At 35.0% G+C, this 15,626-nt stretch overlaps 1 protein-coding gene across 2 annotated transcripts in view; it reads left to right on the top strand.

Annotated features, from left to right (window-relative positions):
- The window catches only part of LOC136029981 (uncharacterized), a 170,317-nt gene that overhangs the window by 99,653 nt on the left and 55,038 nt on the right, over positions 1-15,626 (top strand). The gene's annotated exons all lie outside the window — the stretch shown is intronic.

Here is a 15,626-nt window from a genome sequence, read left to right as displayed (position 1 = left end):
ATACTCGGCCATTTTAAGCCCCATAGATTGGCGAATTTCCGAAAAACATAACTTACGACATTCGGGCTTAACTGACATGAAATATGTTTTATTTCATTTGTTTATTTCATTGATTCATGTAATTTATTTCACAGCTTAGGTCTTAATATTGCCCTTATTTTCACTCTGAGAAAATTTCTTTTTATTTAATTAGAAGAAAACTTCGTAAAAGGTATTTTGCAAGATTCCCTTTGTTTTCAACTTACGGCCTACTAAAGCCTAGGGCCGAAATTGCTTAATTTCAGATTTCTAAAGAATTCTCCAGAAAGGCACAACGTATAAAACATTGTCAAACGTACCTATCTCGGATTCTCGTAGATGGGGCAGAGTAAAGAATTAATAATATTTTTTTTTGTTCTCTGAGAAAATCTCACTTTATCAAACCAGAAGAAATCCTCATGAAGTTGTTTTCCATGATTGTCTTTGTTTTAAATTTATGACCTACTAAAGCCTACACAAGTGTCTAACTATGCGGCCACTATATTACGAGCCATGAGTTGTAATCAATCAGAATAAACTAAGTTATGACCATAGTCATGGCATTTAGCCCACGCAGAATTTCTTTTGCGATCTGTACATCCTCAGAAAATCCCCGAGGGCAAACGTTTATGTCTACATAGCAAGGTTCGGCTGCAAAATCTTAACTATCTTGAGGATAAAAACAATTTGATTGATTAGTTCTGATCACAGCAAAAGCACCGATAAAAACAAAAAAAATATCTAATTACTACAGTTGAATTTTACAACGATGTGTTTCCAATTGCAAAAAGGTGTTCAAATGATAGTTGATTAGCTGTAAGTAGGAGTGTACATGGTGTGTGTTATTAAGAGCTTATCAGCATTTCACTTGGCTTTTCTTAGAAAGCTACAGGGGCCACCACAGAGCAATGTAGGTTTACGTTGGATAAGTCTTTAAGATCGTTTGTTACTAATAAATACAAAAATGTTAAAATTAGAACATATACATAGGCAGAAGGTAAAGGGCCTTAGTTTTGCGCTACTCCCCTTAGAATCCTAAAATGTCAATTATTATTCTTTCATTTTTATACATATTTATTGTTACCCCTCCCCCTACACCCCAAAAAACTAAATCCTGTAGACTGAGAAAAAAAAACGAACTATGTTTGGTAGAAAACGAAGTTCCTATACATAGGTCAGACACATATACAGAGGGAAGGAGGCCTGGGCCCTGGGCCCCTCTCCTGAATCCCAAGACCTTCATTATTGTTCCTATATATTTTTATACAAGTCACCCATTTTTTCATTTTTTTTGCTCTACTCTCTTCCTTGAAACAGAATAGTGTGCAAGCATCTAAGAGGACCGTAAAGGGGCCGTAAAAGAATCCCAGAATGAGGCTTAAACCTCTAAAGAGGAAATACTAGTCACTGTTGGTTCACACTTAACACTATTATGTTTATCTTTGTTCCATGAGAAGCAGTGACTGTTTTGGCTTCTCCTGTGCCCAGTACAAAATCTGTATTGCCCTCCTCCTGTTTTCCGAAAATTTTTTGGCCAAATTCCAACAAAACTATTATCTATTAACAAAATTTAAATTTGATTTTTCTTACTTTGTATGGGAAGATATTGGAAAAAATGAAGATTTCGGATTCAATTTGCTTATACTTAATGCCAAATCTACTTTATTTTAATAAAAATAAACTTTCAAAAAATTTTGCGCCTCTAAAATTTCTGCGCTGGGGCAAGTGCCCCTCCTCTGAAACCGCCTCTTATTAGAAGTAAATTGAAACAAATAATTTCACACGGTCTTATAATATCTTGCCAATCAGTATACCCACAATCTTGCGAATCAATATCAACTCTTTATTAATGTAGTTGTAATAGAGCTAGGAGATGGCATTACTGGTAATTTTTATATCAGAGTACTATATTTGGTGTGATAATATATAAATATTAATAATGTCAGACAAGGTATGCAGTATTTTCTTTTAGGGAGTGTATCAAACCCCTCCCCTGCCTAAAAATGGCTTTCAAATGATTGCTGATTAGCTTTGTAGATAAACAAGGGTGACATACTGTATGATAAATAATACAGATGCATCAAAAGTGGTATCTAAAACAATGGAATTGCTCACTGGCAGTCACAGTTGGAAGAGAGTTTTTATTGTAATCACAACACTTTTCTTAATTGGTTTCAATTTGGTCAGCACATCTTAATTGGTGATAACTTTAGTAGTAAGCTGAGGTGAAGAGATCTGAATACTAGTAGCTAGTAGATTATTAAATAAAAAAAAAACTAGTTTTTTTAACTGAAAGTAAGGAGCGACATTAAAACTTAAAACGAACAGAAATTACTCCGTATATGAAATGGGTTGTCCCCTCCGCAGTCCCTCGCTCTTTACGCTAAAGTTTTTAATTGTTTTAAAAAGTAGAATTGTGGCAAAGAGTCAAACTTTAGCTTAAAGAGCGAGGGACTGCGGAGGGGACAACCCATTTCATATACGGAGTAATTTCTGTTCGTTTTAAGTTTTAATGTCGCTCCTTACTTTCAGTTAAAAAAACTAGTTTTTTTTTATTTAATTTCTGAACGTTTTTGAATTAATACATGTTTGATTTTGGCTCTCCGCACATAAATTATTGAAATGAAATTAGTATATTAATTTTTTTTTTTGCTAAAACGTCTGTACACTTCCCAATAACCATTACTATATGTAAAAACTGGTCAAAGTTTGTAACTTGCAGCCCCTCCCCCAGGAATTGTGGGGGAGTAAGTCATTCCCAAAGACATAACTATTATGGTTTTCGACTATGCGGAACAAAATGGCTATCTTAAAATTTTAATCTGTTGACTTTTGGAAAAAAATTAGCGTGGGAGGGGGCCTATTTGCCCTCCAATTTTTTTATCACTGAAAAGGGCACTAGAACTTTTCATTTCCGTAAGAATGAGCCCTCTTGCGACACTCTAAGACCACCTTGTCGATACGATGACCCCTGGGAAAAGAAAAAAACAACAACAAACAAACAAATAAACACGCACCCGTGATTTGTCTTCTGGCAAAAAATATGAAATTCCACATTTTTTTAGATAGGAGCTTGAAATTTTTGCTATAGAGTTCTCTGATATGCCGAATGCGATAGTGTGATTTTCGTTAAGATTCTATGACTTTTAGGGGATGTTTCCCCCTTTTTTCCAAAATAGGGCAAATTTTCTCAGGCTCGTAACTTTTGATGACAAAGACTAAATTAATTGGAACTTATATATTTAGAATCAGCGTGAAAATTCGATTCATATGATGTATCTTTTAGCATCAAAATTCCGTTTTTTAGAGTTCCGTTTACTATTGAGCCGGGTCGCCCCTTACTACAGTTCTTTACCACGAACTGTTTGAAAAGAAAATAATTCGGTATTTCGGGGCTTCTGACATTATTACTCCTTTGCGGAAGTTAGGCTCAAAATTGAAAAATGATTATATTTTTTCTCTGGGCCCTTTCCACCTCTTAGTTCGTTTATTTTCCCGTTAGTTTTCACCTGTTTTCACTTTATAGTTGTGTTATCTCTTAGCAGTTCTTTCGTTAGTTGAGTTATGGTTGTGGTATATATGTTTTATCGCTCGTATAGTTGTGTTATTTTCAAATTATACTCCATAATAGAGAGGCTCCGAACACCCAGCATTGTATATTAAGCTCTGAATTTGACGTTTTTTCTAACGTGACCAGATTCGTCCTGCGCCCTTTTCATTGAATTTTTTCCCCCATGGCATATTTCTCCAAGGAAAGATCCTCCCACATAGCCCCCTCCCTCAACCCTACCCCCAAAACCAAAAAAATCCCCCTGAAAACGTCTGTACACTTCCCAATAACCATTATTATATGTAAAAACTGGTTGAAGTTTGTAACTTGCAGCCCCTCCCCCAGGAACTGTGGGGGAGTAAGTCACCCCAAAGACATAGTTATTATGATTTTCGACTATGCTGAACAAAATGGCTATCTCAAAATTTTGATCTGTTGACTTTGGGAAAAAAATGAGCGTGGGAGGGGGCCTAGATGCCCTCCAATTTTTTTGGTCACTTAAAAAGGGCACTAGAACTTTTCATTTCCGTTAGAATGAGCCCTCTTGCGACATTCTAGGACCACTTGGTCGATACGATGACCCCTGGGAAAAAAAAAAAAAAAAAAAAAAAAAAACAAACAAATAAACACGCACCCGTGATTTGTCTTCTGGCAAAAAATGCAAAATTCCACATTTTTGTAGATAGGAGCTTGAAACTTCTACAGTAGGGTTCTCTGATACGCTGAATCTGATGGTGTCATTTTCGTTAAGATCCTACGACTTTTAGGGGGTGTTTCCCCCTATTTTCCTAAATAAGGCAAATTTTCCCAGGCTCGTAACTTTTGATGGGTAAGACTAAACTTGATGAAACTTATATATTTAAAATCAGCATTAAAATGCGATTCTTTTGATGTAGCTATTGATATCAAAATTCAATTTTTTAGAGTTTTGGTTACTATTGAATCGGATCGCTCCTTACTACAGTTCGTTACCACGAACTGTTTGATATGAGTCAGAATATTACGCGCAGTGCAGTAGGATTTAAACAGAATAACTATTTTTGAATAGAAAATATCCCTCGTGTTCTAAACAAAATTGTTAAGTGTACACACTTTTCAAACAGTTCGTGGTAACGAACTGTAGTAAGGAGCGACCGGGCTCAATAGTAAGCGAAACTCTAAAAAACGGAATTTTGATGCTAAAAGATACATCAAAAGAATCAAATTTTCCTGCTGATTTTAAATATTTAAGTTTCATCAAATTTAGTCTTTTTCATCAAAAGTTACTAGCCTAAGAAAATTTGCCTTATTTTGGAAAATAGAGTCATAAAAGTCATAGAATCTTAACGAAAATTACACCATCGTATTCAGCGTATCAGAGAACCCTATTGCAAAAATTTCATCCTCCTATCTGCAAAAATGTGGTTAAAAACTTAAGGTCTAATATACGCCTTGTTAACCATTCACCTATAATCAAACAGTTCGTGGTAACGAACTGTTTGATTAAGGAGTGACCCAGCTCAATAGTAACCAAAACTCTAAAAAATGGAATTTTGATACCAATAGCTAAATCAAAAGAACCGCATTTTAATGCTGATTTTAAATATATAAGTTTCGTCAAGTTTAGTCTTACCCATCGAAAGTTATGAGCCTGAGAAAATTTGCCTTATTTTAGAAAATAGGGGGAAACACATCCTACAAGTCATGGAATCTTAACGAAAATCACATCATCAGATTCAGTGTAACAGAGAACCCTATTATAGAAGTTTCAAGCTCCTATCTACAAAAGAGTGGAATTTTGAATTTTTAGCCAGAAGGCAGATCACGGATGCGTGTTTATTTGTTTGTTTGTTTTTTTTGTTGTTTTTTTTTGTTTTTTTTCCAGGGGTGATCGTATCGACCCAGTGGTCCTAGAATGTTGCGACAGGGCTCATTCTAACGGAAATGGAAAGATGTAGTGCCCTTTTTAAGTGACCAAAAATTTGAGGGCACCTAGGCCCCCTCCCACGCTAATTATTAGTTTTTTACTGTTTTAAAAAGAAAAGTTGAGAGAAAGAGTTAAACTTAGCGTAAAGAGCGGGGCGTTGAGGAAAAAGCAGCCCCTTTTATATACGAAGTAATTTCTGTTGGTTTTGATTTTAATGTCGCTCCTTACTTTTAGTTAAAAAAACTCGTTTTTTTTAATTTAATTTTGAATGTTTTTGAATCAATGCATGTTTTGATTTTGGCTCTCCGCAGAGGAATAATTAAAACGTAATTTGCATATATTTTTTTTTTGGCTAAATGGCTTTCTTGTAGTTTTGATCGAATTATTTTGTGAAAAAGAGCTGGGGAGGAAGCCTAGTTGCCCTCTGATTTTTTGGATACTTGAAAAGACAACTAGAACTTTCAATTTTGTACGAATATTTTTATTAGTAAAAGATATACGTAACTTATAAATTAGCTTACGCAACGAACTTTTGCATTTTCATGTTTTTATTACATATATGAGGGGGTTCGCCCCCTCGTCAGTACCTCGCTCTTTACACTAAAACTTAAATTTTTTCCCAATTCATTAAGAATGACCCCTGAATCACAAAAGCCGTAGAATAAATAGTTGAAATTACTAAAAATACTTTAGCGTAAAGAGCGAGGTATTAGGAGGAGGTGAGCCCCTCATATGCGTAACAATTTCTGTCCGTTTAAAGTTTTAATGCTTCTCCTTATTTCCTGTCGAAAAAAACTTTTTCATATTTATTTTTTCATTGTTTTTTTTTTATAATGCTAGAGAATCCTGCGCTCCCTTAATGGAAATTTTCTTCCTCATGACAAATTCCTCGATGGAAAATTCCCCCAACATATCCCCCTCTTCTCAGCCCCTCCCCCAACCAAAAACTCCCCCTGGAAACGTCTGTACACTTTCCAATAACCATTACTATATGTAAGCACTGGTCAAAGTTTGTAACTTGTAGCCCCTCCCACGGGTACTGTGGGGGAGTAAGTCGTCCCCAAAGACATAGTTATAAGGTTTTTCCACTACGCTGAATAAAATGGCTATCTCAGAATTTTGATCCGTTGACTTTGGGAAAATAATTCGTCCCTAGAGCTGTATCAGTTAAATTTTCTTTGCAAGATGTTAACAAATGGGTTTTCATTGATCAATCACGGCAGTTTTTAGCTTCAAAATACTACGTCTGCCCAGTCCTTAGCGTAAAGTTCATTTGAGTTAAAACACAATAGTTCAATAAGCTGACAATTATCTTCAGACAGATGATTTTTAAACCTTATTTAGACCGCACTATAAGCACGAGAAGTGAAGTTGACGTTTTTTTCACTTCGTAACTATCTATTTGAAGAATCGCTTGACCACCCATGCGAAAATGGTAATAAAGCAGTTTTGTTCATTATTATTTATGTACTCATAGATGTTTGTGGAGTAATTTAAATTAAATTTATGAAATGATACATACCCTTTAATTTTTCACACCGACTCCTTTCTTTCTTATATTTTAATTAAGGGGTTAGCTACTGCAATCAGGTTATTATGGGGATATTATGGGCCTCAAGGCATGTGTAGCATTGACGCTACTTTGGTGAATTATGTTCTTGTGAAGAGATCTTATGTAGTACCCAAACTTACCCCCCCCCCTATGTCTTGATATAAAATTCCCAACTAGGGCCCTGTGTATGGAATAGTGGGTCAAATAATTTGTCAAATGATAATAATCTGAATAGTAATTTGGAGATACACTGTTAAAATCAATTAGCTTTTTATCAAAAGGTACAAAAAGTGAAATTATGACGTGGATTAATTTTCATAATAGGTTAATTTTTGGGTAATTATTAGCTAATGTATAATTTATCATGAAATTAGTAGGTTTTTTAATATGAGCTTTGCAAAATACTAAAATGCTGTGATTTATAAATTTTAATTACTTTTACTTAAAGTTTTCACTAATTACAAAATTATTGTTGTAAATTTACTATTATGAAATTGTTTTCGAAATTCTTTCCGAAGTTTTCAATAGTTTACAATTTCTTGCTGTAAACTTAAAATATGTTAGGGACAACCCACAAACTTAGCAATATTTTACCATGATAAATAAATCAAACAGTATAATATAAACCAAACAAATCAAAACAATAAACTAACCAAAAAACAATAGCGAACAATATTTCAAACAATATAAAAGTATCCAATGATACTATTATTATTGTTGCGCGTAATTAAATAATAACAAAAATACAAAAGTAATATTATTTCTTTATTATTAAAATTAAACAAAAATTAAAATGAACAAAATAAACTGAAAATTAAATAATAATAGCCTTAATTTAATAATAATAAATAAATTAATAATAAAATTAAAATAAATGTTTAAAACTTGAATTTTATTCATAACTCTACAACTTCTTCGCTATTTCAGAGACATAAATCATTTAAGGAAAATTATGATCATTAAATTTATTTTGTTATTTTTGTTTACTGTGGTTGGAAAAATTGAGGTCACAACAAGGGGCTACGCATCATATAGTTTTGTGAACGCTGAAGGTTAAGATGCACGTGGGGATGACGAAAGGAACGGGCCTTAGAGGTATAAATGACAGGGCCGGAGATATGTAGCATGACCCAACGTAGGGAAGTAAGAATGAAGTTGTATTTACCTTTGGAAGGCAGTCCCCAACTCCTTCGGTCACAATTGAAGCAAGATATGTCATTGAGAAGTAGTATACATGCAAGAACACTCTCACGCTAAGGTTAAGGGTCGCCAAGTAAATCTGTAGGAATCTATTAAAACTATTGAGAAGTTATCTTTCTAATCGTATGAAAACTCACGTAAACCAATTGAAGCTCATTTAAAGGACTTTGACATATCGCCTGTTGTTGAAACTGAATTCATTCTTTGCATGTTTTTTGTGATAACTGAGCAGTCGCATAGGGGTCAGAGGGGCTCAAGGGAGGGGAAGGACTAAAAATTCTTACCACAAATTTGAAAATTATACTAAAAACTTTAAATTGGCTAGTTAATGACCAAAATTGCCCCCCCCCCTCATGAACTGAATTGAGTTTCGAAACAAGAATCTCAACACTAACTAAATACCCATATTTGAATTGTTTCATAATAGAACGGTGAAGATTATATAAGTTTATCTTGATGGAAGAAAATATTTTAACACTCAAAAGATACAACTGGGAAGGAAATTCAAAACAGACTTTGTGAAAAATGGCCTATAGTCTCTTAACTTGACATAAAGTGTAATACAGTCCTTTTGAATTACTTGGGCTTGGGTTACGTTTTGGGCTAGGTGTTTACCCCCCGGAAAGTACTCCGCAGAAAATATACCCCCCCCCCAGAAAATACCTCCTGCGGAAAATTGACCCGGGAAATACCCCCTCCCGGCTGGTTGGTCTCTAATCACTTTCGAGATACATCAGGAGGACCAAATTCTCAATTTCTCACCGAATGAGTATCCTCTGAAGTTTCTACGACAATGAGGCGGAGCTGGGGATGAGGATGGGATTGTCCCACTTCTATACGGAATAAATTCTGCTCATTTTGGGGTTAGGTATTATTCTTTACTTTTATAACAACAGCATAGACCATAAACATTCCTAGAATTCAAGAGAGATTAAATATCAGTTTCACGTTTTTGATGCGTTTTTTAAAGTTTTTTTACCCCCCTCGCTTTACAAAAAATAACCCTCCAAACAAAGTCGTGGATACGGCCCTGTGGACTATTAATCAAATTTTACCTCCACCCTCCCTTCGTCTATCCCTTAGGGCTTATTCTGTATTTATCTGAAGGCTCAATGAAAGTTGAGGTGTTTTGACATTAAAATGTACCCTTTGAGGTGTCTCCCTCCCTCCAGAGAGAGAAATACATCAAAGGTACATTTTTGTAGGTTTCTATTGGGTTCATTGCTTTTCTTTTTAAAAATTATTTTTCTTGAAAGTTTTACTTATTTGATTACCAAAGAAGGGCTCATGTATCTGAGAATAAACGACAGGAATGAGCCAAAGTATTCACGCTTTCGTTTAACATTTTCCACAAAACCCGAAAGTGTAATTTTTTATGTTGTCCGTATGGCAGTGTGACAACGATTGAGAAAGCGCGACAAAAAATTCAAAAGTGGGAATTTCACAACACAGAATATTAATCTTATTTATGTTTCAACCAGCAGAGCATGATTCCTTGAACATCTTATCACATCATTTTTTCGAGGTGACTAAAGGCTATTATCACAATAGAGAGAATATATTATACTGTTGCTATTATATTAATCATGGTAGCAACTCATAGCGTTTTTGTTTGCGCTAATTTCCGTTTTGCATGCATTGAATATATTTTGCAGAACGTCAAATACCATACTTATTATTAGAAAAGCCACAATATTACCAACTATATTACCAATATATATTATCAACAATATTACCAATTATATTACCAACATATCATGACGAGGTGACAATATCTGTATTTTCTGGACCAAGGAATACGGACGGTAAAGCGAATCCATGTGAAACAATATGCTTATAAGAGGGGAACACAAGAGTTACACATTATTTTGGAAGAATACAAAGATATTTCTTAGAACTAAGATTAGACTGCTCGAAGCACGGTAACGAAAGTGGCCAAATATGGCTCTAAAACGTATTGAAAAGCTGAGGAAGAGGTGCTAGATATTTTCCTGGGGAATGGCCAAAGCATAGCTTCATTTTTTCGCTTGAATACCCATATAGCATACAATAATCTGTATTAATAAGCTATAGTGAGACAACGTTTGAGATGGCTAGAATACGTTCTGCGGATGAAGGATGACGGTTTACCAAAGATCGTCCTTTTTGACCAAACCATCTAGGACTGAACGAGAAATAGGTCATCTCCAAATGGATCGGGAGGAAGTCATAAGGAAGGATTTAAGGAAAAATGGAGCTTCTTGGGAGGGTGTAAAGAGGAAGGCCTTGAATAGATTGGAATGGAAGAGGAGTGCATGTAGCCATTTTGGCCTCAGGCCGCTTGGTGCAGCAATGAGTCTAATCCCACTCGCTAGGGCTATTGCAAGGGTAATGCTAGAATAAGTAGGCCAGTTTTATTGATGAAGGGGATATATCATCGAAACTCGTGCTGTTTGGTCATCCATCTGAGGCCAAACAAAGAACAGGGCATGCCCAGCCGGGGGTGGGGACAAGAAGCCATTTGAAAATGTTTTGAAAATAAAACGTGAAGCTTAATTGGACTTATTCCTAATTAGTAAACCAGACTAGGACCTTACCCACAACCAGCTTCATTGGAAGAAGTAGAGAGTGAAACTTGGGACAGATTTGGGCAAGTAGCCGTAGTTTTGTCGACCTCTGGCTGCTTGGTTTTGCGTTGAGTGTTTAACCAGCAACAAGAGACGATTTATTCATCCTAAAATACACATAAAATATTACAGTTTACTTACATTTTAGCAACCACCCAAAGGAATAGGATAGGCAAATTTTAAACAAGTCAAAATACAGCCAAAGAGATTACTATCAAAAAGTGTGACAAAGTTGGAATTTAGAAAAAAATTATAATATATTTAAAACATTTTCTCCTTTATAATGTTAATAAATCCGCAATTACCGAGACTTTCATGAATGAATATCACCACATATTAAACAGTCTACTTTCATTAGTTCTTTTAGTACTTTTGGTTATCATAATGATTTTTTATTGTTGTTGCTGATGTTTTGATAATTAAAAACTACACGATTAAAAATACCTAATTAATCAAATTAATTCAAGCCGTTTAGAGATTTTGAGAGGGAGGGCAGAAGACAGGTAGCATTACTCTCATTCGGAAACATTGATTACCCTTGCCCTTGAGATACATTTTTTGTTGCGTTGTTGTTGATATTGTGAAAAATAAAAGACAGGGCTCAGTACAAAAATTGTTTTCACTACAATACAAATACAGCTCTGGCTTTTAGAAGGCTTAGAGGGTATCAGCCCTGCTCCTCTTTATGTTAATTTCTGCTCGTTTTGAATTTGAACTCAATATTCATTTTTTGCCAATTCTAACTTTTATTTGACTTTTTTCTGCTCGTTTTTGGTTCAACGTAACTTAGCTCTTTACTCATCATTGTAAAGCTTAGACCATCCTTGCCCTCATCCTATTACAACATCGAATGAATGAAAATTGACTGAGAATCTTATTGTATGATATTTATTATACGGGAATCTCATTGTATTATATTTTGATTTGACTGCCTGTTTAAAAAAATCTATTTTTGAGCTTATTTATTTAAAAAGATTTCTGTTTTGTTGTTTAAAAAATATGAATAAAAACAAAACGTCAAGAATCAATGCAATCAGATTTGTTTCATGATTGAGATTCCCTTGGGTCTCAAGTTACAGTTGAGGCTATTTTTTGTATGCCCGAAGAGGCACTTTGGTAAAGGTACATGAATGCACAGTTTCTTCTAATTTAATTCAACATACCTCTCACATTCCTTGGGAGTTTTAACTCCCGGAAATATAAGGGCAGGTACGCACTTCTGTCAAAAAATTAGAAAAATGAAATTGCCCCTTCTAAGATCTAGAAAATATATTTCCTCCCCCTACATGTATTTTCATCAATTGGTGGCACTGGTCAACATCTATTCTGCACAAAGTAGGGTTAGGTTAGCTTGGGAAAATTCTGGTAGGTTTAGCAGATTAGTTTACTTAAGACTACTGAGAATATCATCTTGATCCCCTCCCCACTGCATTTTAAATTCCCTGAAGAGAGAGGCATACAGTAATTTCGGGTCCAAAGTTGCCAATCACTAGGTGGCGCTGGTGATTTTGTTTTCGTCACTTACACCATTTTCTCTCTTATAGGTTTTTCATACTGTTTAACTTCCTCATTCTTTAGGTTTCCCCATACGCTTCTTAGTATTTGTCATCCTATCCATTGTGAATCTTAATTTATTACCATGATGATGGGTACATTTTACATCAAAACTAATATTTTTCTATGGTACGACACACACGGCGGTTGTGTGTGAAAAACAAACAAATCCCTTAAGTGTGCAGTGGAAGTAAGTTTCTTGGTTTGAATAGTAAATTACTTTTATGAACGCAAAAATGTGCTTTATCATACTTTGTGACATCACCACTTAAGTAAAAAAGGACCTTCAATGAATGTTTGCAATTAAAAATTCATTCAACCTTGACTCATTATATTTGTTTTTTTTTATTTCATTGTTTATTTTCTGTGTAAAAGCTTTAAATCGAAACGATTTTCAAGTTTCTATACATTTCAAAAATCGCATTGCTTCGATTGCCAAATTGCTATTAAAAGTTTTTTTTTTACATCCGATTTAGTGCTTACTGCCAGAACTATTTTAAACGATGCAACATAGTAATAAATCAATACCTCTCAGATCTTTGGGATGGCTTTTGGGATTTTTTTGTTTTTTTAAGAGGAAGGCTCCAATGCTGCAAGATGTTTTAAGGCCATACAGGGCCATACAGTTTTAAGGCCATACAGGGCCCATTTCGTTGGGGAAGGGGGTTATGCCATAAGAATTTGCCTTTTTTTGGGGAGGGGAAGACTTAAAGGCTTTGTCAACTGCATTTTTAAGACCAATTTATGAATTGAAGAAATATTCTTTAGTTTTTCTGGAGAAACTGTCTTTTTTAGTTTTTATTTTTACTTATTTTTTCTTTTTTTTTACTTTTTGTTTCATTTTATTTTTATGACCAATTTCTGGCTTTAAGAAATATCTCGGTGGAGTAGGGGGGTCGTTTAATAATCCTTCTCCCTTTTAAAAACTGGAAATAATGCCATATATTTTCTGTGATTTATATACCCCCCATAAACTCTGCTCCCGCTTTATCCCTCTGACGCTTAGGGGACCGTAGGTATTTATTCATAATTTGTTTATTATTTTTCTTTGAGATTTTTTTTTTGTTCGTCATCTATTTGTCGCCGTACTGCGTTGTCTGGCTGGAATGTCATCAGCAGTATGTCTAGAATTTGGCTATGGAGGGTGCCCATACTACAAATAGAAGCTTTCAACAAAAGATACAAGTACAGTTTTCTATTCAGAGAAACACTCCTGTGTTTCTGGGGAGGAGATTGACTCCTCCCCATTAATTTTCTTCCCTCTCAATTTCATTAATATTTTCATCGAAAATTTAAACAAAACACAAAATTGCCCCCTCTAGATTTTGATAAATAATATCCCCGCTTACTAAATGTTTATGAGTTGGCGCCATTGCAAAGAACATAATAGAGCATAAAAGATAGCTCCGCTAATTTGGGATCAATCCACTTGGGATTTAAATAGCATATTGCAGAGACATAAGTGTAATTTTGTTTTAGAGAAAACCCAGTATTTTGGCCGAGGGAGGTGGAGCGTATTATAGCTCAACTGTATAAAGAATGTAAAGTAAGTTAGAAAAAGATTGTATAAATTCTGAAGTTTCTGGGAAGACAATACCCCGGCTGTTTCCGTGTACGTGCCTGATATACTATTTTCACTAGCTATTTATCTAATATAAGTATGAAAAGCTATTTTTCCACTTCTGTTATGTCAGTCTGGCTTATCGTTTTCCATCCTGCTTAGATTCATCACTAGAAAATACTAAAAAGAGGAAAATACATTTTCAACAAAAATGTTATTATTAGTTACAACGCCTTACCAAGTCAACTATGGTGAACACAATTACGCATGCATCGCACCCTTCTCTATCTCACCCTGTTCAGTGCTTTCGTATTTATCCCCCCCCCATGAAACTCTGACTTTCTTCAGTATTTTCTATGAGTTCTTCATATCCTTTTTGAGGACTTCCGATATTTCGTTTGGCCCAGCAGAACCATCAAAAGACATTTTTTAGCAAACTTTTATGGTTTATCCGTAAAACGCGACCTAACGACCTTACGCTTTATTTCATTATTGTTGTAGATAGTGGCGAACCATATTTATTCATACAGCTTATGATTCGTCGTTTAAACAAGTACCTTACTATGTGACAATTCCATTGAAAAGCACATATTTCTTGGCCTAGTGAAACACCCTCGTTTAGAGCTATACTTGACTTCTGCCATTACTGTGGCTCCTATCATCTTACTGGTAGTTCTAACAGTAATGTCATATAGCTAGTCTCTAACATAAGCTAATTGGGGTAATTATGACAACTATAACGTGGGGCCCATAAGAGCAGTAGACACAAATAAGGGCCTACTACTACTGCTACCCGAATGGGCCCTAACAGCCCAGCGGATTTTGATACTTTACTATCTATCTTTTTTATTTTGTATCTCTTGTGGTATCTTTTTGGTATTTTGCCTTTGAGCCTTTATTTGAGCCTTTGCGGTATGAGGCTCGGCTTTGTGATTCCACCCAGAATAATAATTGCACAAGCTAATTGACCTAGGAGCATAAAACTGTCAAACTATGACTTTCAAACTATGACGACTGTCAAACTATGATGATTTGTTGTTTGCCAAATTAACGTAATTTACCAGTCAGAAGGAAGTTTACCCTATCATGAACCTTATGTAATGCATGATAGGCCTGTTTGGCCATCGTGAAATCACCATTTTCTTCCAAAGGAAATACTATGCACAAAAATTAAGGATATAAATTGTTAGTGTTACACCTTAAGGTCATATCAGGCATTTTGAAACTTAAAATAAAGCAAAAGCCGTTTAGTAAACTCAAAATGAGGACCGAATGTACAGGATTGCCACCCGGTGACAAAAAATTTTTTGATTATAGTAATTTTCTTGTTGATTTAGTGATTTCACTAAACTTTAGTGATCCTCAATAAACTAATGATATATGCACAATTTAATGATTTTTTTTTTTGTTTGGGCAATGTAATAAAGCACTAGAAATTGTGATAAACCCCTAGAGGTGGCAACCCTGCCGGCAGAGCAATATAGAACAAAAGGATCGAAGTGAGATTCAACATAGGTCACCGCGCTGATCCATATAGAGAGCAGCTTAGGAAACGGTTTTTAGCAATTATCTCTGCAGTTTTAATATGTCAGATTTGACGTTTAGACATGGCAGTAAAACAGAGCACTGGCTTCTGCTGTTTTAAGATGCTTTTGGAAATCCTTCCAATTTGACGAACA

The sequence above is a fragment of the Artemia franciscana genome, chromosome 8 (genome assembly GCF_032884065.1).
Source record: "Artemia franciscana chromosome 8, ASM3288406v1, whole genome shotgun sequence".
Taxonomy (NCBI): Eukaryota; Metazoa; Arthropoda; class Branchiopoda; order Anostraca; family Artemiidae; genus Artemia; species Artemia franciscana.
Note: the sequence above shows the minus strand (reverse complement) of the source record. Positions and strands in the feature narration are given on the sequence as shown.